The sequence below is a fragment of the Ambystoma mexicanum genome, chromosome 6p, assembly GCF_040938575.1.
Source record: "Ambystoma mexicanum isolate Mex_15411 chromosome 6p, UKY_AmexF1_1, whole genome shotgun sequence".
Taxonomy (NCBI): domain Eukaryota; kingdom Metazoa; phylum Chordata; class Amphibia; order Caudata; family Ambystomatidae; genus Ambystoma; species Ambystoma mexicanum.
In genome coordinates, this window is record NC_090935.1 from 32,174,032 (window position 1) to 32,201,444 (window position 27,413).

Sequence of the window (27,413 nt, forward strand, 5' to 3'; positions counted from 1 at the left end):
TGACAACAGGATGCCCTGACTTGATACTTATCCATGGGAGAAGTGCAATCCAATGAAAGACTGCTTGACTACAGGATGCCCTGACTTGCCACAGCATACCTTCCTTGATACTTATCCATGGGAGAGGTGCAATCCAATGAAAGACTCCTTGACCACAGGATGCCCTGACTTGCCACAGCATACCTTCCTTGATACTTATCCATGGGAGAAGTGCAATCCAATGAAAGACCCCTTGACAACAGGATGCCCTGATTTGCCACAGCATACCTTATTTGATACTTATCCATGGGGGAGGTGCAATCCAATGAAAGACACCTTGACCACAGGATGCCCTGACATGCCACAGCACACCTTCCTTGATACTTATCCATGGGAGAGGTGCAATCCAATGAAAGACTCCTTGACCACAGGATGCCCTGACATGCCACAGCACACCTTCCTTGATACTTATCCATGGGAGAGGTGCAATCCAATGAAAGACTCCTTGACTACTACTGGATGCCCTGACTTGCCACAGCATACCTTCCTTGATACTTATCCATGGGAGAAGTGCAATCCAATGAAAGACCCCTTGACAACAGGATGCCCTGATTTGCCACAGCATACCTTATTTGATACTTATCCATGGGGGAGGTGCAATCCAATGAAAGACTCCTTGACCACAGGATGCCCTGACATGCCACAGCACACCTTCCTTGATACTTATCCATGGGAGAGGTGCAATCCAATGAAAGACTCCTTGACTACTACTGGATGCCCTGACTTGCCACAGCATACCTTCCTTGATACTTATCCATGGGAGAGGTGCAATCCAATGAAAGACTCCTTGACCACAGGATGCCCTGACTTGACAGAGCATACCTTCGTTGATTCTTATCCATGGGAGAGGTGCAATCCAATGAAAGACTCCTTGACCACAGGATGCCCTGACTTGCCACAGCATACCTTCCTTGATACTTATCCATGGGAGAGGTGCAATCCAATGAAAGACTCCTTGACCACTGGATGCCCTGACTTGCCAAAGCATACCTTTCTTGATACTTATCCATGGGAGAGGTGCAATCGATTGAAAGACTCCTTGACCACAGGATGCCCTGACATGCCACAGCACACCTTCCTTGATACTTATCCATGGGAGAGGTGCAATCCAATGAAAGACTCCTTGACCACAGGATGCCCTGACATGCTACAGCATACCTTCCTTGATACTTATCCATGGGAGAGGTGCAATCCAATGAAAGACTCCTTGACCACAGGATGCCCTGACTTGCCACAGCATACCTTCCTTGATACTTATCCATGGGAGAAGTGCAATCCAATGAAAGACTCCTTGACCACAGGATGCCCTGACTTGCCACAGCATACCTTCCTTGATACCTATCCATGGGAGAAGTGCAATCCAATGAAAGATTCCTTGACAACAGGATGCCCTGACTTGATACTTATCCATGGGAGAAGTGCAATCCAATGAAAGACTGCTTGACTACAGGATGCCCTGACTTGCCACAGCATACCTTCCTTGATACTTATCCATGGGAGAGGTGCAATCCAATGAAAGACTCCTTGACCACAGGATGCCCTGACTTGACAGAGCATACCTTCGTTGATTCTTATCCATGGGAGAGGTGCAATCCAATGAAACCAATGAAAGACTCCTTGCCCACAGGATGCCCTGACTTGCCACAGCATACCTTCCTTGATACTTATCCATGGGAGAGGTGCAATCCAATGAAAGACTCCTTGACTACTGGATGCCCTGACTTGCCAAAGCATACTTTTCTTGATACTTATCCATGGGAGAGGTGCAATCAATTGAAAGACTCCTTGACCACAGGATGCCCTGACTTGCCACAGCATACCTTCCTTGATACTTATCCATGGGAGAAGTGCAATCCAATGAAAGACTCCTTGACTACTACAGGATGCCCTGACTTGCCACATCATACCTTCCTTGATACTTATCCACGGGAGAAGTGCAATCCAATGAAAGACTGCTTGACCACAGGATGCCCTGACTTGCCACAGCATACCTTCCTTGATACTTATCCATGGGAGAAGTGCAATCCAATGAAAGACTCCTTGACCACAGGATGCCCTGACTTGCCACAGCATACCTTCCTTGATACCTATCCATGGGAGAAGTGCAATCCAATGAAAGATTCCTTGACAACAGGATGCCCTGACTTGATACTTATCCATGGGAGAAGTGCAATCCAATGAAAGACTGCTTGACTACAGGATGCCCTGACTTGCCACAGCATACCTTCCTTGATACTTATCCATGGGAGAGGTGCAATCCAATGAAAGACTCCTTGACCACAGGATGCCCTGACTTGCCACAGCATACCTTCCTTGATACTTATCCATGGGAGAAGTGCAATCCAATGAAAGACCCCTTGACAACAGGATGCCCTGATTTGCCACAGCATACCTTATTTGATACTTATCCATGGGGGAGGTGCAATCCAATGAAAGACTCCTTGACCACAGGATGCCCTGACATGCCACAGCACACCTTCCTTGATACTTATCCATGGGAGAGGTGCAATCCAATGAAAGACTCCTTGACCACAGGATGCCCTGACATGCCACAGCACACCTTCCTTGATACTTATCCATGGGAGAGGTGCAATCCAATGAAAGACTCCTTGACTACTACTGGATGCCCTGACTTGCCACAGCATACCTTCCTTGATACTTATCCATGGGAGAAGTGCAATCCAATGAAAGACCCCTTGACAACAGGATGCCCTGATTTGCCACAGCATACCTTATTTGATACTTATCCATGGGGGAGGTGCAATCCAATGAAAGACTCCTTGACCACAGGATGCCCTGACATGCCACAGCACACCTTCCTTGATACTTATCCATGGGAGAGGTGCAATCCAATGATAGACTCCTTGACCACAGGATGCCCTGACTTGCCACATCATACCTTCCTTGATACTCATCCATGGGAGAGGTGCAATCCAATGAAAGACTCCTTGACCACAGGATGCCCTGACTTGCCACAGCATACCTTCCTTGATACCTATCCATGGGAGAGGTGCAATCCAATGAAAGACTCCTTGACCACAGGATGCCCTGACTTGCCACAGCATACCTTACTTGATGTTTATCCATGGGAGAAGTGCAATCCAATGAAAGACTCCTTGACAACAGGATGCCCTGACTTGCCACAGCATACCTTCCTTGATACTTATCCATGGGAGAAGTGCAATCCAATGAAAGACTCCTTGACCACAGGATGCCCTGACTTGCCACAGCATACCTTCCTTGATACCTATCCATGGGAGAAGTGCAATCCAATGAAAGACTCCTTGACAACAGGATGCCCTGACTTGCCACAGCATACCTTCCTTGATACCTATCCATGGGAGAGGTGCAATCCAATGAAAGACTCCTTGACAACAGGATGCCCTGACTTGCCACAGCATAGCTTCCTTGATACATATCCATGGGAGAGGTGCAATCCAATGAAAGACTCCTTGACCACAGGATGCCCTGACTTGCCACAGCATACCTTCCTTGATACTTATCCATGGGAGAGGTGCAATCCAATGAAAGACTCCTTGACCACTGGATGCCCTGACTTGCCACAGCATACCTTCCTTGATACTTATCCATGGGAGAGGTGCAACCCAATGAAAGACTCCTTGACCACTGGATGCCCTGACATACCACAGCACACCTTCCTTGATACTTATCCATGGGAGAGGTGCAATCCAATGAAAGACTCCTTGACCACAGGATGCCCTGACTTGCCACAGCATACCTTCCTTGATACTCATCCATGGGAGAGGTGCAATCCAATGAAAGACTCCTTGACTACAGGATGCCCTGACTTGCCACAGCATACCTTCCTTGATACTCATCCATGGGAGAGGTGCAATCCAATGAAAGACTCCTTGACTACAGGATGCCCTGACATGCCACAGCATACCTTCCTTGATACTTATCCATGGGAGAGGTGCAATCCAATGAAAGACTCCTTGACCACAGGATGACCTGACTTGCCACAGCATACCTTCCTTGATACTTATCCATGGGAGAGGTGCAATCCAATAAAAGACTCCTTGACCACAGAATGCCCTGACTTGCCACAGCATACCTTCCTTGATACATATCCAGGGGAGAGGTGCAATCCAATCAAAGACTCCTTGACCACTGGATGCCCTGACTTGCCACAGCATACCTTCCTTGATACGTATCCATGGGAGAAGTGCAATTCAATGAAAGACTCCTTGACCACAGGATGCCCTGTCTTGCCACAGCATACCTTCCTTGATACTTATCCATGGGAGAGGTGCAATCCAATTAAAGACTTCTTGACCACAGGATGCCCTGACTTGCCACAGCACACCTTCCTTAATACTTAACCATGGGCGAAGTGCAATCCAATGAAAGACTCCTTGACAACAGGATGCCCTGACTTGCCACAGCATACCTTCCTTGATACTTATCCATGGGAGAAGTGCAATCCAATGAAAGACTCCTTGACAACAGGATGCCCTGACTTGCCACAGCATACCTTCGTTAATACTTATCCATGGGAGAAGTGCAATCCAATGAAAGACTGCTTGACTACAGGATGCCCTGACGTGCCACAGCATACCTTCCTTGATACTTATCCATGGGAGAGGTGCAATCCAATGAAAGACTCCTTGACCACAGAATGCCCTGACTTGCCACAGCATACCTTCCTTGATACTTATCCATGGGAGAGGTGCAATCCAATGAAAGACTCCTTGACCACAGGATGCCCTGAATTGCCACAGCATACCTTTCTTGATACTTATCCATGGGAGAGGTGCAATCCAATGAAAGACTCCTTGACCACAGGATGCCCTGACTTGCCACAGCATACCTTCCTTGATACTTATCCATGGGAGAGCTGCAATCCAATGAAAGACTCCTTGACAACAGGATGCCCTGACTTGCCACAGCATACCTTCCTTGATACCTATCCATGGGAGAAGTGCAATCCAATGAAAGACTCCTTGACCACAGGATGCCCTGACATGCCACAGCACACCTCCCTTGATACTTATCCATGGGAGAGGTGCAATCCAATGAAAGACTCCTTGACTACTGGATGCCCTGACTTGCCACAGCATACCTTCCTTGATACTTATCCATGGGAGAAGTGCAATCCAATGAAAGACCCCTTGACCACAGGATGCCCTGACTTGCCACAGCACACCTTCCTTAATACTTAACCATGGAAGAAGTGCATTCCAATGAAAGACTCCTTGACTACTACTGGATGCCCTGACTTGCCACAGCACACCTTCCTTGATACTTATCCATGGGAGAACTGCAATCCAATGAAAGACCCCTTGACAACAGGATGCCCTGACTTGCCACAGCATACCTTATTTGATACTTATCCATGGGAGAGGTGCAATCCAATGAAAGACTCCTTGACCACAGGATGCCCTGACATGCCACAGCACACCTTCCTTGATACTTATCCATGGGAGAGGTGCAATCCAATGAAAGACTCCTTGACCACAGGATGCCCTGACATGCCACAGCATACCTTCCTTGATGCTTATCCATGGGAGAGGTGCAATCCAATGAAAGACTCATTGACCACAGGATGCCCTGACTTGCCACAGCATACCTTACTTGATGCTTATCCATGGGAGAAGTGCAATCCAATGAAAGACTCCTTGACAACAGGATGCCCTGACTTGCCACAGCATACCTTCCTTGATACTTATCCATGGGAGAGGTGCAATCCAATGAAAGACTCCTTGACCACAGGATGCCCTGACTTGCCACAGCATACCTTCCTTGATACCTATCCATGGGAGAGGTGCAATCCAATGAAAGACTCCTTGACAACAGGATGTCCTGACTTGCCACAGCATACCTTCCTTGATACCTATCCATGGGAGAGGTTCAATCCAATGAAAGACTCCTTGACCACAGGATGCCCTGACATGCCACAGCACACCTTCCTTGATACTTATCCATGGGAGAGGTGCAATCCAATGAAAGACTCCTTGACCACAGGATGCCCTGACATGCCAAAGCACACCTTCCTTGATACTTATCCATGGGAGAGGTGCAATCCAATGAAAGACTCCTTGACCACAGGATGCTCTGACATGCCACAGCATACCTTCCTTGATACTTATCCATGGGAGAAGTGCAATCCAATGAAAGACTCCTTGACTACAGGATGCCCTGACTTGCCACAGCATACCTTCCTTGATACTTATCCATGGGAGAAGTACAATCCAATGAAAGACTCCTTGACCACAGGATGCCCTGACATGCCACAGCATACCTTCCTTGATACTTATCCATGGGAGAAGTGCAATCCAATGAAAGACTCCTTGACCACAGGATGCCCTGACATGCCACAGCATACCTTCCTTGATACTTATTCATTGGAGAGGTGCAATCCAATGAAAGACTCCTTGACTACTGGATGCCCTGACTTGCCACAGCATACCTTCCTTGATACTTATCCATGGGAGAAGTGCAATCCAATGAAAGACTCCTTGACTACAGGATGCCCTGACTTGCCACAGCATACCTTCCTTGATGCTTATCCATGGGAGAGGTGCAATCCAATGAAAGACTCCTTGACCACAGGATGCCCTGACTTGCCACAGCATACCTTACTTGATGCTTATCCATGGGAGAGGTGCAATCCAATGAAAGACTCCTTGACAACAGGATGCCCTGACTTGCCACAGCATACCTTCCTTGATACTTATCCATGGGAGAGGTGCAATCCAATGAAAGACTCCTTGACCACAGGATGCCCTGACTTGCCACAGCATACCTTCCTTGATACCTATCCATGGGAGAAGTGCAATCCAATGAAGACTCCTTGACAACAGGATGCCCTGACTTGCCACAGCATACATTCCTTGATACCTATCCATGGGAGAAGTGCAATCCAATGAAGACTCCTTGACAACAGGATGCCCTGACTTGCCACAGCATACCTTCCTTGATACTTATCCATGGGAGAAGTGCAATCCAATGAAAGACTCCTTGACCACAGGATGCCCTGACATGCCACAGCATACCTCCCTTGATACTTATCCATGGGAGAAGTGCAATCCAATGAAAGACTCCTTGACCACAGGATGCCCTGACTTGCCACAGCATACCTTCCTTGATACTTATCCATGGGAGAGGTGCAATCCAATGAAAGACTCCTTGACCACAGGATGCCCTGACTTGCCACAGCATACCTTCCTTGATACTTATCCATGGGAGAAGTGCAATCCAATGAAAGACCCCTTGACAACAGGATGCCCTGACTTGCCACAGCATACCTTATTTGATACTTATCCATGGGAGAGGTGCAATCCAATGAAAGACTCCTTGACCACAGGATGCCCTGACATGCCACAGCACACCTTCCTTGATACTTATCCATGGGAGAGGTGCAATCCAATGAAAGACTCCTTGACCACAGGATGCCCTGACTTGCCACAGCATACCTTACTTGATGCTTATCCATGGGAGAAGTGCAATCCAATGAAAGACTCCTTGACAACAGGATGCCCTGACTTGCCACAGCATACCTTCCTTGATACTTATCCATGGGAGAGGTGCAATCCAATGAAAGACTCCTTGACCACAGGATGCCGTGACTTGCCACAGCATACCTTCCTTGATACCTATCCATGGGAGAGGTGCAATCCAATGAAAGACTCCTTGACAACAGGATGCCCTGACTTGCCACAGCATACCTTCCTTGATACCTATCCATGGGAGAGGTGCAATCCAATGAAAGACTCCTTGACAACAGGATGCCCTGACTTGCCACAGCATACCTTCCTTGATACTTATCCATGGGAGAGGTGCAATCCAATGAAAGACTCCTTGACCACAGGATGCCATGACTTGCCACAGCATACCTTCCTTGATACTTATCCATGGGAGAGGTGCAATCCAATGAAAGACTCCTTGACCACAGGATGCCCTGACTTGCCACAGCATACCTTCCTTGATACTTATCCATGGGAGAGGTGCAATCCAATGAAAGACTCCTTGACCACAGGATGCCCTGACATGCCACAGCATACCTCCCTTGATACTTATCCATGGGAGACGTGCAATCCAATGAAAGACTCCTTGACCACAGGATGCCCTGACTTGCCACAGCATACCTTCCTTGATACCTATCCATGGGAGAAGTGCAATCCAATGAAAGACTCCTTGACAACAGGATGCCCTGACTTGCCACAGCATACCTTCCTTGATACTTATCCATGGGAGAGGTGCAATCCAATGAAAGACTCCTTGACCACAGGATGCCCTGACTTGCCACAGCATAACTTTCTTGATACTTATCCATGGGAGAGGTGCAATCCAATGAAAGACTCCTTGACTACTGGATGCCCTGACTTGCCACAGCATACCTTCCTTGATACTTATCCATGGGAGAGGTGCAATCCAATGAAAGACTCCTTGACCACAGGATGCCCTGACATGCTACAGCATACCTTCCTTGAAACTTATCCATGGGAGAGGTGCAATCCAATGAAAGACTCCTTGACCACAGGATTCCCTGACTTGCCACAGCATACCTTCCTTGATACTTATCCCTGGGAGAGGTGCAATCCAATCAAAGACTCCTTGACCACTGGATGCCCTGACTTGCCACAGCATACCTTCCTTGATACGTATCCATGGGAGAAGTGCAATCCAATGAAAGACTCCTTGACCACAGGATGCCCTGACTTGCCACAGCATACCTTCCTTGATACTTATCCATGGGCGAGGTGCAATCCAATTAAAGACTTCTTGACCACAGGATGCCCTGACATGCCACAGCATACCTTCCTTGATACTTATCCATGAGAGGGGTGCAACCCAATGAAAGACTCCTTGACAATAGGATGCCCTGACTTGCCACAGCATACCTTGCTTGATACTTTTCCATGGGAGAAGTGCAATCCAATGAAAGACTCCTTGACCACAGGATGCCCTGACATGCTAGAGCACACCTTCCTTGATACATATCCATGGGATAAGTGCAATCCAAAGAAAGACTCCTTGACCACAGGATGCCCTGACATGCCACAGCATACCTTCCTTGATACTTATCAATGGGAGAAGTGCAATCCAATGAAAGACTCCTTGACCACAGGATGCCCTGACTTGCCAAAGCATACCTTCCTTGATACTTATCCATGGGAGAGGTGCAATCCAATGAAAGACTCCTTGACTACAGGATGCCCTGACTTGCCACAGCATACCTTCCTTGATACTTATCCATGGGAGAAGTGCAATCCAATGAAAGACTCCTTGACCACAGGATGCCCTGCGTTAGGAAGAATTCTCTGTTTAAGCTGAATTTCCTAACCTAGTGAGTCCCCCAGCAGCTTTGCTGGATTTTCTGGGGTTTATTTTTTTCTCCTGCCAAGAGTGAGACTCTTTTACACTCACTCTTGGGCATGACTTGAGAGAGTTTCCTGTGACTTGCTATGTGCTTATGGGCTAGGGGGTAATTTTCCCCATAGGCCATCATTGGTTTTTGAATGTGTGTTACACAGCACCCTCAGTGCAGTAGCACAGGGGTGTCCTAGGGACCCCCAAACATAGACTCCACACCCTGGGACTGACTACTGTCTCCCTGGGTCTGTAAAGTTACCATTGACTTTACTAGTCTTAACTTAGGAACTTAACCAGTACAAACCATCTTACTGTGGAAGTACTGGTAGGGGCAATTAGATTGCCCCTGGGTCTGTTGTCGAGGGGGTACTGTCCCGTCCCCCCTCGCCGAGTTCTGGCTGGTGGCAGTGGATACCATGGAAATAGTCCACCGGAATATTTCACAATGGGATCTCCCATTGGTTTTTTTGATGCACCACTTTTTGGTGCAATGTTAAAGATACCGCCGGTTTATTTAATTAATATAAATTCACCGGTTGGGGTCTTTTGCCGGAACTCGCCGCCAAAATGGCGTCTAGGTTCACTTCAGTAACCCTGAACCCGAGTCGAGCCTTTGTTCCACTTTTGGCGGGCTTCTGCACAGAAGCCCTCCAAAGTGGTGCCATTCTGTCTGGGTACCACAGGGGGTGTTGGAGGGGGTTTAAGCACCCTGGACTGAGTTGCCTTGCCAACTCATGTCGCACTCTAGTGTGATTGGCCCAAGTGGTGAGCCACCCCGCTCACCACTTAGCATGTTTGAGTGACAGCTAGGCTGTATGAATGGGGGTTTGCTGCATAAAAGCAGGGTTTTTGGGACTGGTTCTTCAGAAGTCGCCACAGGACCTAAGAAGCCGAAGAGGGAGAAGCCGAGCCGACCTGCCAAGACGACACCACCGGTGAAGCCCTGCAGAATCGTCTCACCACTTTTCCCGACGACAGAGGAGATCTCCCGCCGGAGAGTCTTCTTCCCTTAACTGGTGGGGACAACCAGTTGCTGCCTTCTTTTCGCCGTCCCGAAGCATCTCGTGGACGCCTTGCCTGTGCCAAGCACCCCGGCAGCCGGGATACCACTTTTTACCTCAACCGCGAAAGAAGGGTACAAATCCTTTGTGACCGGAAAATCCACGGCTGGCCTCATCCCTGGTAGTGCAACGACCTGCAGCCTTCCTCCCCGTCGAGATCACCTCTTCCTCGGGACGACGCCGCGACTTGCACCCACTACCAGGAACGACTACCACCGCTGGAGGAATCATTCCACTTTTAAAGGTACTGTGTTCCGCCCGGCCTCCCTTGCCACCGATTGTACGGGGTAGATTTAGCCCTCGGCTCTCGAACCTGGGTAGGTCTGGGACACCCTAACTAAACTTTTCAGAACCGTAGTAAAACCTTTTTTACCCACCTGCAAAGACTTGTGACATTGTGTGATCTTGGGCACATTTTTCGCCTGGCTCCCTCTAAAGCGGACCCCGAACTAATTCCCCTTGTTTCTCCATTGACTGTCTTCGCTAACCTTATGTGAAAAGTGTTTTACCTTACTGCTCTCTTTATTTCTGCCTTTTCCCTCCCTTTTGGTAATACTTGTTGGAGTACCATCTAACGTTAAGCGCTCACCTCTGTTTGGAAATAAGTGGTGTTAACTTAGAATTGTCCAACAAACGATTAGGGATGTACATATGAGTAATAGTAACTGTGTTTGACTTTCTTACCTTTTCTAATGTGCTAGTGTAATTTATGAGTGTACCTTTAATAAATAAGTTTATACTTTTACACCTAGCTCTGGTCAGTGTTTGCTTGTGCTACTGGACCTCTGTACCTATTATGTATCCTCTGTATACTGCCTAACTCTTCTTGAGGGAAGTCTGGCTGCTCAGCCACAGCTACCACAGTGAATCTGTGCGGTGCAGACTGCTACCAAGTGGATTTACTGCCAACACCTGTAGTCTTAAACCTTTTGCAGTGGTCCCAGAGGGAACTGCACAGGTTTCTGCCTAACACTGGTGGACAGCGGTGGGATCTGTATTGAGTATACACTTTAGAGTACTTTTGAGATACCTTAGTGCAACTAACCACAATGCTTAAGCACAAGAAAGAAAAAGTCATTTTTAACCTGTCTACTATGGAAAGTTATAGTCAAGAGTCCCTTGCTACAAAAACTGCTGATTGTCTAAGACTTCTCTGTAAGCATAAGAATCTCATGACTAAAGGAAAGAAAATAGAGCTAATAGAAAGGTTGTTAGAAAACCAAAGTCTGGAAGATGGTTCAAAGGAACCTATCACTCCAGCAAATGTAGAAAGCAGCAATAATCTTGATATGGAACAAAGTATTGATGATCTTGGGTCAGAACCGGAAGAGGAGGATGAAACTGTTGTAGATAGTCCCTCTAGGCCTCTGTCTGCTCTACCAGCTGTACCTACTGGACCTTTGCCAGGTCCCACATTTAGTCCTCAATACTTTGAACTAGAGAAAATGAAACTTGAATTAGAGTACAAGAAACTTAATGCTCAAACTGACAAAGAACTAAGGCTAAGGGAAATGGAGCTCAAGTATGAGCTAGAAATGAAGAAATTGTCTGTTGAGAATGCTTCTCTCTCTGGCTCCTCTAGAAGTTCCAGTCCTAAAAGACCCCGGATGCCTAAGGAATTGATTGGTATGTATGAACCTAAGTTGGATGTGATGGATTGGTTGTCTATGTTTGAGTATAATCATGGGCTCCAGAACATCACAGGTAATGAGTTACTCACCTGGTTGTTCTCTAGGCTTCCCCCTGTTGCAACTGATGTGGTAATGGAGTTGGGGGAGGAGGAAAGGAAAGAGTATGAATGTGTGAAACTAGCTTTGATAGCTAGGTTTGGGAAGACCCCTTCCCAGTATCTTAAGAGGTTTAGGAGCCTCAAAAAGCATGATGGTACCCCTTGGGCTACCTGGGTGTGTGAAGGGTTGAAAAACTTAGAGGGATGGATTAAGGGTTACAAGGTGAACACTTATGAAGGAATGAGAAATCTTGTAATGATGGAGTCAATTTATGATGCCTGCTCTCCTGAGCTCAGACAGCACTTGGCTGATTCACAGGAATTAGATCCTAGGAAGCTAGCTAAGGCTGCTGACTTGTGGGTTGCCAACAGGGCTACTCACAAGGATTCTGGGGTAACTCAGAAGAAGGATGAGGGAAGAGAGCCTAAGAAAGACTCCAAAGAGAATTCTAATAATCCTAATTCCAAAGAGGGCCCCAAACAGAACCATAAGGGTAAGCCACCTGGGAAACCACAGCAGAGTAGTATACCTTCTGGTGCTAAACCAGAAGGAGGTCAGAACAAGCCTCCATTCCAAAGGACCTTTGGGGCCTGTTATGTTTGTAAGGCTACTGACCATGTGAAAGGAGATCCCAGATGTAAGGGTAAACCTTCAGGGGTCCAACTTGTCTCCTTAGCCTTCGCTCCAGAGGAGGAAGTCACTATGGCAAGTGGAAACTTTCTACTACTGGCTGACGAACCCACTGGAGTCTCAGCCAGTGTTTCTTTAGTCTCTCTTGGGTTGTGGGAACAGCAGAATTTAGATGTATATAATTCTATCCCAGATAATACTAAAGAGTATTATAAGGACAGTGTCCACGTAAATGGTCAGGAGACTCCTGCCATCAGGGACACTGGGGCCAGCATAACTGTGGTGGATGAATCATTTTTCAAGGCAGAGGATGTTGCTAAGGCACCCAAATGCCTCACCAAGTTAGCTGGAGGGCCTGTGCAGATGTGTCCCCAGTTACCAGTTCTCATCCAGTGTAATGATATGGCTGTGAAGATACCTGTCAGTATACAATGTGAAGTGCCAGGAAGAGTTCTGCTGGGAAATGACCTGAAAGCTCTTGGAGTTGTGTCACATACCCCCAGACCTCCTAGTAAAAGGTTAAGGGAGCTCACCAAGTCTGCAAGAGAGAAAACCCTGCGAGGTCTATCTCAGGAGATGATGACAGAAATCACTCCTCTACCACTGGAGCAACTTACTGCAGTAACTACCAGATCAGGAGCAAAGGGGCAACCCAAGACTCCTAGGAAAAAGCCTACAGCAAGCACTCCAGTGCTTCCAACAAGGACTTCCCCGAGGTTGTCCAAAGTTACACCTGAAACTCCACCTCCAGCTGAGGCTGAGAGGGAGGTACAACCCTGTTTGGTTGAACTAGACTCTGAAGAAGAGCTAGAAGGAGGTCCAGAACTTATTGGAGACCTGGACCCGGCTGACCATCCTGAGCTGCAGTCTTTACTGGCAGAAGGTGGACCCAGCAGGACAGCCTTCCGTAAGGGACAAAGAGAATGTCCAACTCTGGAGGGTCTCCGCCAGCAGGCAGCTTCTCAGGCTGATGGGCAAGAGCCTGGGAAGTATAGGTTACACTGGGAAGATGGCCTCTTCTACAGTGAACCAACCGAATCTGTACCTGGAGCATACCAACGCCTGGTAGTGCCCCAAGAGAACAGACAACAGTTCTTGCAACTAGCCCACGAGATTCCTTTGGCTGGTCACTTGAGTTTCAAGAAGACCAAGGAAAGGCTCTCTCTCTACTTCTATTGGCCAAAAATGGGGGCTGAAGTAGATAGGTATTGCAGGAGCTGCCATACCTGCCAGACTTCTGGTAAGGTTGGTTCCAAGAATGCGGCACCTTTAGTGCCTCTCCCAGTTGTGGGAGTCCCATTTGAGAGGGTAGGGATTGACATTGTTGGTCCCCTTGATCCCCCAACCTCCTCAGGCAACAGGTTTATCCTTGTTGTAGTAGACCATGCTACTAGGTACCCTGAGGCAATTCCTATGAGGACTGTTACAGCTCAGGCTGTGGCTAAGGCCCTCCTTGGTATCTTTACCAGGGTTGGGTTTCCTAAGGAGGTGATCTCTGACAGGGGGACAAATTTTATGTCCAACTACATGAAAGCCATGTGGAAAACCTGCGGAGTGACCTACAAGTTCTCAACCGCCTACCACCCTCAGACAAACGGGTTGGTAGAAAGATTTAATAGAACCATGAAGAGCATGATAGGTGCCTTAGAAGAACCCCTTAAGAAGAAGTGGGACCTTCTACTGCCATGCCTTCTATTTGCTTATAGGGAAGTCCCTCAGGAGGGAGTGGGTTATTCTCCCTTTGAACTTCTCTATGGCCATCCTGTCAGAGGCCCCTTGGCCCTGATTAAGGAGGGGTTGGAGAGTGCTCCTTCCCCCAAGCCAGTCAGAGTGACTGACTACGTGATAGGTCTCCGAAGGAGAATGTCACACATGATGGCAGAAGCAAGTGACAACTTGAAAGCTGGCCAAGCTCTGATCAAACATTGGCATGATCAGAAGGCTAACATGGTTGAGTTTACTCAAGACCAGCTAGTTCTAGTTATGCTCCTGTAGGGGAGGACTGGCCGCGAGGCCCTCCTCACCTGCAGCCTTCTCCCCAGGTGAGGACCATGACTCGGTGGGCGTCCCCTCATGCCACCCGGGCCCAGGTGGAGGAGGGTTCACCCGCCGACGACATTGCCCACACGTATCCGTTCCCTGCATATACAAAAATTCAGTTAGGCCTAGAAGCCATCTTGTCTAGCAAAGATGGCGTGAGTTCAGCACACTGTAGCGCGGCCCCCACCTTTGGAGGGCTTTCCAAGCATCCCTGCCGCCGCAGCACTATGGTAGATCCGCTGCGAGCGCGTTCCCATGAGAAAGCCGGGTATGAGCTAACCCGAGATGCTAACACTGTAACATTTCGTCGTTCACAATGTAATACTGCATCCCGTGTGACCTGGTCCGCGAGGCCAGGGCGACGCAGAAATGAATTCAAGTGGTAATATTAGTGAACTGCTCTTCTTAAACAGAATCTGCAAACTATGGATTAGCCATAAAAATGAAATGGTTATATGACTTCACATTGTGACTGTACTAATGCTGCTAGATCACAGAGGGAGTGTCTTTAAGTCATATGTATACACATGAACCCCTATATGTCGTCTTGATTCACCCATAGTGGCAACCGTCAATCTCTGTGGTCCATAACATAGTTCTACCTCATGTACCGTCGAATGTATATAAATACTTAAACACTGTAGTAGATATAATACCATGTAATGAAAAGGTACTCGGACCGAATGTATTGAAGAAATGTGTAACAAAATTGAAATATAAATGTGTGTTTGAAGAAGTATCAAAATAAGGCAAAACATTATAAAAGTTCTGCATTCAAAAGTCAGCAACGTACGAGGAAAAAACCTTTGTGAATATATGCAAGGCCATTCTCCCTCCCACCCTACGAAGCCTGCCAGATGAAGAAGCTAAGGCATGTGCCGCGCTCCCTCTCCTCCCCCAACCAAGCTGGAGCCGCTTCAGAGAATCAGAGGCCCCAGTACCGCACTCAAGGCCACAGCCCGCCACCTGTGTTATTTACAGCACGGTAATAAACCCACGTCTGAATCCACAGATCTACCAGCACCCTCTCGTAAATCCCATAACCCCCCCCCAGACCACCCCAAGAATCATGACCCCATGCAAAGACGACCCCCAACGCCGGGACAAGACACAGAGACCCATTTATATAATAACTTCTAACGCAGCAGACAGACATGTATCATTCGGACCAGGCCCCAGAGCCCAGCCCCTCGACCTGAAATACCAGACGTCAGAACACCGGTAAATCCAATAGATGACCACCAGACCCCTCACAAGGTGCATTCCTCCTGTGTTGTATTTCTTTGATTGAAAGATTTACTGTAGCAGTTAGATATGGGGTTTTAAGTAACTGCAATGTGCATGATCTAGGGCACCCAAGTCAGGGAAGGTATTCATCTATGTCACAGGCTGCCCCAGCGAACCAACACCGCCCGGATGACCTCAAGCCGGCCTGCCAGGCCCAACCCTACCCACGAGGCTGACCAGTGACGTCCTCCCACCCGGACCAACCAAGCTGCAGCAACACCTATAGTTAGTCGACGCCACCCAATCCCAATTAACTTGTGCCCCCTATAGTGTGTAGGTTCTGATGACGTTTTTTGTATTAGAAATACGCCTGTCTTTGCTATTGTCAGACAGAGCGCTCTCGGAGGTTGCAGAGTTCTTTGCATGCCATATTCTTTTGATAAACTCCCACTTACGCTCACCCGCACTCTGTCTTGGCCTTATTCCCATTACGGGAGTGTCCATTATTGTCTCCCATTGCGGGGAGGATCGTGCTAACTTGGGGGCGCTTCCTTTCACTCCCAACAAGGCAGAGGGCCTTGCAAGACAAATGGATGGGACCCTTCAAGGTTGTGGGAAAACTTGGAGAGGTCAACTATCTGGTGGATCTGGGCAAACCCAGGGAAGCTCCCAGAGTCTTCCACACCAACCGCCTCAAAGCCTATGTCTCTAGACCAGAAGTAGGAGCATTGCTTATAGCTTCATCGGAGGAGGAGGAGGAGAGTGACGCTCTACCTGACCTCCTGAGAGGCTTACCTTTGGACGAAAAGGTTGAAGGAGTTAAGCTCTCTTCAGATCTGACCCCTGAGCAACAGGAGGAGTGCAAAGCTATGTTAAATCAGTTTGCCCCCCTGTTCTCACTTTCACCAGGCTTGACCCCTTGGGGACAGCATGAGATACTCACTGGTGACTGTCTGCCAGTCAAAAGCAGGGGATATAGAATGTCAGAACATGTCAGAACCCACATCAAAGGTGAGGTCAAGAAGATGCTTGATCTCGGGGTAATAGAGCCCTCTACTAGTCCATGGTCTAGCCCAGTGGTGTTAGTACCAAAGGCAGGATCCAAAGAGTATGAATGTGTGAAACTAGCTTTGATAGCTAGGTTTGGGAAGACCCCTTCCCAGTATCTTAAGAGGTTTAGGAGCCTCAAAAAGCATGATGGTACCCCTTGGGCTACCTGGGTGTGTGAAGGGTTGAAAAACTTAGAGGGATGGATTAAGGGTTACAAGGTGAACACTTATGAAGGAATGAGAAATCTTGTAATGATGGAGTCAATTTATGATGCCTGCTCTCCTGAGCTCAGACAGCACTTGGCTGATTCACAGGAATTAGATCCTAGGAAGCTAGCTAAGGCTGCTGACTTGTGGGTTGCCAACAGGGCTACTCACAAGGATTCTGGGGTAACTCAGAAGAAGGATGAGGGAAGAGAGCCTAAGAAAGACTCCAAAGAGAATTCTAATAATCCTAATTCCAAAGAGGGCCCCAAACAGAACCATAAGGGTAAGCCACCTGGGAAACCACAGCAGAGTAGTATACCTTCTGGTGCTAAACCAGAAGGAGGTCAGAACAAGCCTCCATTCCAAAGGACCTTTGGGGCCTGTTATGTTTGTAAGGCTACTGACCATGTGAAAGGAGATCCCAGATGTAAGGGTAAACCTACAGGGGTCCAACTTGTCTCCTTAGCCTTCGCTCCAGAGGAGGAAGTCACTATGGCAAGTGGAAACTTTCTACTACTGGCTGACGAACCCACTGGAGTCTCAGCCAGTGTTTCTTCAGTCTCTCTGGGGTTGTGGGAACAGCAGAATTTAGATGTATATAATTCTATCCCAGATAATACTAAAGAGTATTATAAGGACAGTGTCCACGTAAATGGTCAGGAGACTCCTGCCATCAGGGACACTGGGGCCAGCATAACTGTGGTGGATGAATCATTTTTCAAGGCAGAGGATGTTGCTAAGGCACCCAAATGCCTCACCAAGTTAGCTGGAGGGCCTGTGCAGATGTGTCCCCAGTTACCAGTTCTCATCCAGTGTAATGATATGGCTGTGAAGATACCTGTCAGTATACAATGTGAAGTGCCAGGAAGAGTTCTGCTGGGAAATGACCTGAAAGCTCTTGGAGTTGTGTCACATACCCCCAGACCTCCTAGTAAAAGGTTAAGGGAGCTCACCAAGTCTGCAAGAGAGAAAACCCTACGAGGTTTTATCTCAGGAGATGATGACAGAAATCACTCCTCTACCACTGGAGCAACTTACTGCAGTAACTACCAGATCAGGAGCAAAGGGGCAACCCAAGACTCCTAGGAAAAAGCCTACAGCAAGCACTCCAGTGCTTCCAACAAGGACTTCCCCGAGGTTGTCCAAAGTTACACCTGAAACTCCACCTCCAGCTGAGGCTGAGAGGGAGGTACAACCCTGTTTGGTTGAACTAGACTCTGAAGAAGAGCTAGAAGGAGGTCCAGAACTTATTGGAGACCTGGACCCGGCTGACCATCCTGAGCTGCAGTCTTTACTGGCAGAAGGTGGACCCAGCAGGACAGCTTTCCGTAAGGGACAAAGAGAATGTCCAACTCTGGAGGGTCTCCGCCAGCAGGCAGCTTCTCAGGCTGATGGGCAAGAGCCTGGGAAGTATAGGTTACACTGGGAAGATGGCCTCTTCTACAGTGAACCAACCGAATCTGAACCTGGAGCATACCAACGCCTGGTAGTGCCCCAAGAGAACAGACAACAGTTCTTGCAACTAGCCCACGAGATTCCTTTGGCTGGTCACTTGAGTTTCAAGAAGACCAAGGAAAGGCTCTCTCTCTACTTCTATTGGCCAAAAATGGGGGCTGAAGTAGATAGGTATTGCAGGAGCTGCCATACCTGCCAGACTTCTGGTAAGGTTGGTTCCAAGAATGCGGCACCTTTAGTGCCTCTCCCAGTTGTGGGAGTCCCATTTGAGAGGGTAGGGATTGACATTGTTGGTCCCCTTGATCCCCCAACCTCCTCAGGCAACAGGTTTATCCTTGTTGTAGTAGACCATGCTACTAGGTACCCTGAGGCAATTCCTATGAGGACTGTTACAGCTCAGGCTGTGGCTAAGGCCCTCCTTGGTATCTTTACCAGGGTTGGGTTTCCTAGTTCTAGTTATGCTCCCAACAAGGCAGAGGGCCTTGCAAGACAAATGGATGGGACCCTTCAAGGTTGTGGGAAAACTTGGAGAGGTCAACTATCTGGTGGATCTGGGCAAACCCAGGGAAGCTCCCAGAGTCTTCCACACCAACCGCCTCAAAGCCTATGTCTCTAGACCAGAAGTAGGAGCATTGCTTCTAGCTTCATCGGAGGAGGAGGAGGAAAGTGACGCTCTACCTGACCTCCTGAGAGGCTTACCTTTGGACGAAAAGGTTGAAGGAGTTAAGCTCTCTTCAGATCTGACCCCTGAGCAACAGGAGGAGTGCAAAGCTATGTTAAATCAGTTTGCCCCCCTGTTCTCACTTTCACCAGGCTTGACCCCTTGGGGACAGCATGAGATACTCACTGGTGACTGTCTGCCAGTCAAAAGCAGGGGATATAGAATGTCAGAACATGTCAGAACCCACATCAAAGGTGAGGTCAAGAAGATGCTTGATCTCGGGGTAATAGAGCCCTCTACTAGTCCATGGTCTAGCCCAGTGGTGTTAGTACCAAAGGCAGGATCCAAAGAGTTGAGATTCTGTGTGGACTATAGAGCTCTTAATGCAGTCACCAAGACTGATGCCCACCCTTTGCCAAGGACAGATGTGTTGGTGGATAAACTTGGTGCAGCCAAGTACCTCAGCACACTGGACCTTACGTCAGGCTATTGGCAAATAGCCCTGACAGACCATGCCAAGGAGAAAACTGCATTTTCTACCCCAGTTGGCCCATACCAATTCAAGGTCATGCCTTTTGGACTGAAAAATGCACCTGCAACATTCCAAAGGATGGTGAACCAAGTTCTAGCTGGGATGGAGGACTTCTGCATGGCATACTTGGATGACATTGCAGTCTTCAGCCACTCCTGGGAAGAACATGTGACCCACTTAGGATATGTTTTGCAGGCTCTTGAGCAGGCCAATCTGACCATAAAGGCGAGCAAGTGCCAAATTGGTCAGAGTAAAGTGGTCTACCTTGGACATGAGGTAGGAGGTGGAGAAATAAGGCTTTTGCTCAGCAAGATTGAAGCTGTGCAAAATTGGACAACACCTACTACTCAGACCCAGGTGAGAGCCTTCTTAGGCCTCACTGGGTACTACAGGAATTTCATTGAGAACTATGGGACCATAGCTTCTCCTCTGAATGTGATCTCCTCTCCAAAATTCCCTAAGAAGGTCAAATGGACTGAGGAATGCAATCAGGCCTTTGAAAACCTGAAGAAAGCTCTCTGCCAAGCTCCAGTACTCAGAGCTCCTGACTACCACCAAACTTTCATTGTACAAACTGATGCTTCCAATGTAGGTATAGGTGCAGTTCTTAGCCAACTGGATGAGAAGGGTAGGGAACACCCCATTTGCTTCATCAGTAGAAAACTGAAGGATCCTGAAACAAGGTGGGCAACAATCGAAAGAGAATGCTTTGCTATTGTGTGGGCACTGAAGAAGTTTAGGCCATACTTGTATGGTTCTACTTTTGTCATTCAGACTGACCACCAACCCTTGAGATGGTTAATGCAAATGAAAGGGGAAAATCCAAAACTATTGAGATGGTCAATCTGCCTCCAGGGGTTTGATTTCACCATTGAGCACAGGTCAGGGTGTCACCATCAAAATGCTGATGGACTCTCTAGGATGTATGTCATCGACTAGAGGTATGAGGTTCATCCAGGAGTGGATTAAATCCTCCTGTCCCTTAGTCTGGGGGTGGCGAGTGTTAGGAAGAATTCTCTGTTTAGGCTGAATTTCCTAACCTAGTGAGTCCCCCAGCAGCTTTGCTGGATTTTCTGGGGTTTATTTTTTTTCTCCTGCCAAGAGTGAGACTCTTTTACCCTCACTCTTTGGCATGACTTGAGAGAGTTTCCTGTGAGTTGATATGTGCTTATGGGCTAGGGGGTAATTTTCCCCATAGGCCATCATTGGTTTTTGAATGTGTGTTACACAGCACCCTCAGTGCAGTAGCACAGGGGTGTCCTAGGGACCCCCAAACATAGACTCCACACCCTGGGACTGACTACTGTCTCCCTGGGTCTGTAAAGTTACCATTGACTTTACTAGTCTTAACTTAGGAACTTAACCAGTACAAACCATCTTACTGTGGAAGTACTGGTAGGGGCAATTAGATTGCCCCTGGGTCTGTTGTCGAGGGGGTACTGTCCCGTCCCCCCTCGCCGAGTTCTGGCTGGTGGCAGTGGATACCACGGAAATATTCCACCGGAATATTTCCCAATGGGATCTCCCATTGGTTTTTTTGATGCACCACTTTTTGGTGCAATGTTAAAGATACCGCCGGTTTATTTAATTAATATAAATTCACCGGTTGGGGTCTTTTGCCGGAACTCGCCGCCAAAATGGCGTCTAGGTTCACTTCAGTAACCCTGAACCCGAGTCGAGCCTTTGTTCCACTTTTGGCGGGCTTCTGCACAGAAGCCCTCCAAAGTGGTGCCATTCTGTCTGGGTACCACAGGGGGTGTGGGAGGGGGTTTAGGCACCCTGGACTGAGTTGCCTTGCCAACTCATGTCGCACTCTAGTGTGATTGGCCCAAGTGGTGAGCCACCCCGCTCACCACTTAGCATGTTTGAGTGACAGCTAGGCTGTATGAATGGGGGTTTGCTGCATAAAAGCAGGGTTTTTGGGACTGGTTCTTCAGAAGTCGCCACAGGACCTCAGAAGCCGAAGAGGGAGAAGCCGAGCCGACCTGCCAAGACGACACCACCGGTGAAGCCCTACAGAATCGTCTCACCACTTTTCCCGACGACAGAGGAGATCTCCCGCCGGAGAGTCTTCTTCCCTTAACTGGTGGGGACAACCAGTTGCTGCCTTCTTTTCACCGTCCCGAAGCATCTCGTGGTCACCTTGCCTGTGCCAAGCACCCCGGCAGCCGGGATACCACTTTTTACCTCAACCGCGAAAGAAGGGTACAAATCCTTTGTGACCGGAAAATCCACGGCTGGCCTCATCCCTGGTAGTGCAACGACCTGCAGCCTTCCTCCCCGTCGAGATCACCTCTTCCTCGGGATGACGCTGCGACTTGCACCCACTACCAGGAACGACTACCACCGCTGGAGGAATCATTCCACTTTTAAAGGTACTGTGTTCCGCCCGGCCTCCCTTGCCACCGATTGTACGGGGTAGATTTAGCCCTCGGCTCTCGAACCTGGGTAGGTCTGGGACACCCTAACTAAACTTTTCAGAACCATAGTAAAACCTTTTTTACCCACCTGCAAAGACTTGTGACATTGTGTGATCTTGGGCAAATTTTTCGCCTGGCTCCCTCTAAAGCGGGCCCCGAACTAATTCCCCTTGTTTCTCCATTGACTGTCTTCGCTAACCTTATGTGAAAAGTGTTTTACCTTACTGCTCTCTTTATTTCTGCCTTTTCCCTCCCTTTTGGTAATACTTGTTGGAGTACCATCTAACGTTAAGCGCTCACCTCTGTTTGGAAATAAGTGGTGTTAACTTAGAATTGTCCAACAAACGATTAGGGATGTACATATGAGTAATAGTAACTGTGTTTGACTTTCTTACCTTTTCTAATGTGCTAGTGTAATTTATGAGTGTACCTTTAATAAATAAGTTTATACTTTTACACCTAGCTCTGGTCAGTGTTTGCTTGTACTACTGTGCCTCTGTATCTATTGTCTATCCTCTGTATACTGCCTAACTCTTCTTGAGGGAAGTCTGGCTGCTCAGCCACAGCTACCACAGTGAATCTGTGCGGTGCAGACTGCTACCAAGTGGGTTTACTGCCAACACCTGTAGTCTTAAACCTTTTGCAGTGGTCCCAGAGAGAACTGCACAGGTTTCTGCCTAACACCCTGACATGCTACAGCATACCTCCCTTGATACTTATCCATGGGAGAGGTGCAATCCAATGAAAGACTCCTTGACCACAGGATGCCCTGACTTGCCACAGCATACCTTCCTTGATACTTATCCATGGGAGAGGTGCAATCCAATGAAAGACTCCTTGACCACAGGATGCCCTGACTTGCCACAGCATACCTTCCTTGATACTTATCCATGGGAGAAGTGCAATCCAATGAAAGACTCCTTGACTACAGGATGCCCTGACTTGCCACAGCATACCTTCCTTGATACTTATCCATGGGAGAAGTGCAATCCAATGAAAGACTCCTTAACCACAGGATGCCCTGACATGCTACAGCATACCTTCCTTGATACTTATCCATGGGAGAGGTGCAATCCAATGAAAGACTCCTTGACTACAGGATGCCCTGACTTGCCACAGCATACCTTCCTTGATACGTATCCATGGGAGAGGTGCAATCCAATGAAAGACTCCTTGACTACAGGATGCCCTGACTTGCCACAGCATACCTTCCTTGATACTTATCCATGGGAGAGGTGCAATCCAATGAAAGACTCCTTGACCACAGGATGCCCTGACTTGCCACAGCATACCTTCCTTGATACTTATCCATGGGAGAAGTGCAATCCAATGAAAGACTCCTTGACTACAGGATGCCCTGACTTGCCACAGCATACCTTCCTTGATACTTATCCATGGGAGAGGTGCAATCCAATGAAAGACTCCTTGACCACAGGATGCCCTGACTTGCCAGAGCATACCTTCCTTGATACTTATCCATGGGAGAAGTGCAATCCAATGAAAGACTCCTTGACTACAGGATGCCCTGACTTGCCACAGCATACCTTCCTTGATACTTATCCATGGGAGAAGTGCAATCCAATGAAAGACTCCTTGACTACAGGATGCCCTGACTTGCCACAGCATACCTTCCTTGATACGTATCCATGGGAGAGGTGCAATCCAATGAAAGACTCCTTGACTACAGGATGCCCTGACTTGCCACAGCATACCTTCCTTGATACGTATCCATGGGAGAGGTGCAATCCAATGAAAGACTCCTTGACCACAGGATGCCCTGACATGCTAGAGCACACCTTCCTTGATACATATCCATGGTTTACGTGCAATCCAATGAAAGACTCCTTGACCACAGGATGCCCTGACTTGCCACAGCACACCTTCCTTGATACTTATCAATGGGAGAGGTGCAATCCAATGAAAGACTCCTTGACCACAGGATGCTCCGACTTGCCACAGCATACCTTCCTTGATGCTTATCCATGGGAGAGGTGCAATCCAATGAACGACTCCTTGACCACTGGATGCCCTGACTTGCCACAGCATACCTTCCTTGATGCTTATCCATGGGAGAGGTGCAATCCAATGAAAGACTCCTTGACCACAGGATGCCCTGACTTGCCACAGCACACCTTCCTTGATACTTATCCATGGGAGAGGTGCAATCCAATGAAAGACTCCTTGACAACAGGATGCCCTGACCTGCCACAGCACACCTTCCTTAATACTTATCCATGGGAGAAGTGCAATCCAATGAAAGACTCCTTGACCACAGGATGCCCTGACATGCCACAGCACACCTTCCTTTATACTTATCCATGGGAGAGGTGCAATCCAATGAAAGACTCCTTGACCACAGGATGCCCTGACTTGCCACAGCACACCTTCCTTGATGCATATCCATGGGAGAGGTGCAATCCAATGAAAGACTCCTTGACCACAGGATGCCCTGACTTGCCACAGCATACCTTCCTTGATACTTATCCATGGGAGAGTGACAACAGGATGCCCTGACTTGCCACAGCATACCTTCGTTGATACTTATCCATGGGAGAAGTGCAATCCAATGAAAGACTCCTTGACCACAGGATGCCCTGACATGCCACAGCATACCTTCCTTGATACATATCCATGGGAGAAGTGCAATCCAATGAAAGACTCCTTGACCACAGGATGCCCTGACTTGCCACAGCATACCTTCCTTGATACTTATCCATGGGAGAGGTGCAATCCAATAAAAGACTCCTTGACCACAGGATGCCCTGACTTGCCACAGCATACCTTCCTTGATACTTATCCATGGGAGAGGTGCAATCCAATGAAAGACTCCTTGACCACAGGATGCCCTGACTTGCCACAGCATACCTTCCTTGATACTTATCCATGGGAGAAGTGCAATCCAATGAAAGACTCCTTGACCACAGGATGCCCTGACTTGCCACAGCATACCTTCCTTGATACCTATCCATGGGAGAAGTGCAATCCAATGAAAGACTCCTTGACAACAGGATGCCCTGACTTGCCACAGCATACCTTCCTTGATACTTATCCATGGGAGAGGTGCAATCCAATGAAAGACTCCTTGACTACAGGATGCCCTGACTTGCCACAGCATACCTTCCTTGATACTTATCCATGGGAGAGGTGCAATCCAATGAAAGACTCCATGACCACAGGATGCCCTGACTTGCCACAGCACACCTTCCTTGATACTTAACCATGGAAGAGGTGCAATCCAATGAAAGACTCATTGACTACTACTGGATGCCCTGACTTGCCACAGCATACCTTCCTTGATACGTATCCATGGGAGAAGTGCAATCCAATGAAAGACTCCTTGACAACAGGATGCCCTGACTTGCCACAGCATACCTTCCTTGATACTTATCCATGGGAGAGGTGCAATCCAATTAAAGACTCCTTGACCACAGGATGCCCTGACTTGCCACAGCATACCTTCCTTGATACTTATCCATGGGAGAGGTGCAATCCAATGAAAGACTCCTTGACCACAGGATGCCCTGACTTGCCACAGCATACCTTCCTTGATACCTATCCATGGGAGAAGTGCAATCCAATGAAATACTCCTTGACAACAGGATGCCCTGACTTGCAACACCATACCTTCCTTTATGCCTATCCATGGGAGAGGTGCAATCCAATGAAAGACTCCTTGACTACTGGATGCCCTGACTTGCCACAGCATACCTTTCTTGATACTTATCCATGGGAGAGGTGCAATCGATTGAAAGACTCCTTGACCACAGGATGCCCTGACATGCCACAGCACACCTTCTTTGATACTTATCCATGGGAGAGGTGCAATCCAATGAAAGACTCCTTGACAACAGGATGCCCTGACTTGCCACAGCATACCTTCCTTGATACTTATCCATGGGAGAGGTGCAATCCAATGAAAGACTCCTTGACCACAGGATGCCCTGACTTGCCACAGCATACCTTCCTTGATACTTATCCATGGGAGAGGTGCAATCCAATGAAAGACTCCTTGACCACAGGATGCCCTGACTTGCCACAGCATACCTTCCTTGATACTTATCCATGGGAGAGGTGCAATCCAATGAAAGACTCCTTGACTACTGGATGCCCTGACTTGCCACAGCATACCTTTCTTGATACTTATCCATGGGAGAGGTGCAATCGATTGAAAGACTCCTTGACCACAGGATGCCCTGACATGCCACAGCACACCTTCTTTGATACTTATCCATGGGAGAGGTGCAATCCAATGAAAGACTCCTTGACCACAGGATGCCCTGACATGCTACAGCATACCTTCCTTGATACTTATCCCTGGGAGAGGTGCAATCCAATGAAAGACTCCTTGACCACAGGATGACCTGACTTGCCACAGCATACCTTCCTTGATACTTATCCATGGGAGAGGTGCAATCCAATGAAAGATTCCTTGACCACAGGATGCCCTGACTTGCCACAGCATACCTTCCTTGATACTTATCCATGGGAGAGGTGCAATCCAATCAAAGACTCCTTGACCACAGGATGCCCTGACTTGCCACAGCATACCTTCCTTGATACTTATCCATGGGAGAGGTGCAATCCAATTAAAGACTTCTTGACCACAGGATGCCCTGACATGCCACAGCATACCTTCCTTGATACTTATCCATGAGAGGGGTGCAATCCAATGAAAGACTCCTTGACAATAGGATGCCCTGACTTGCCACAGCATACCTTCCTTGATACTTATCCATGGGAGCAGTGCAATCCAATGAAAGACTCCTTGACCACAGGATGCCCTGACATGCTAGAGCACACCTTCCTTGATACATATCCATGGGATAAGTGGAATCCAATGAAAGACTCCTTGACCACAGGATGCCCTGACTTGCCACAGCATACCTTCCTTGATACTTATCAATGGGAGAAGTGCAATCCAATGAAAGACTCCTTGACCACAGGATGCCCTGACTTGCCAAAGCATACCTTCCTTGATACTTATCCATGGGAGAAGTGCAATCCAATGAAAGACTCCTTGACCACA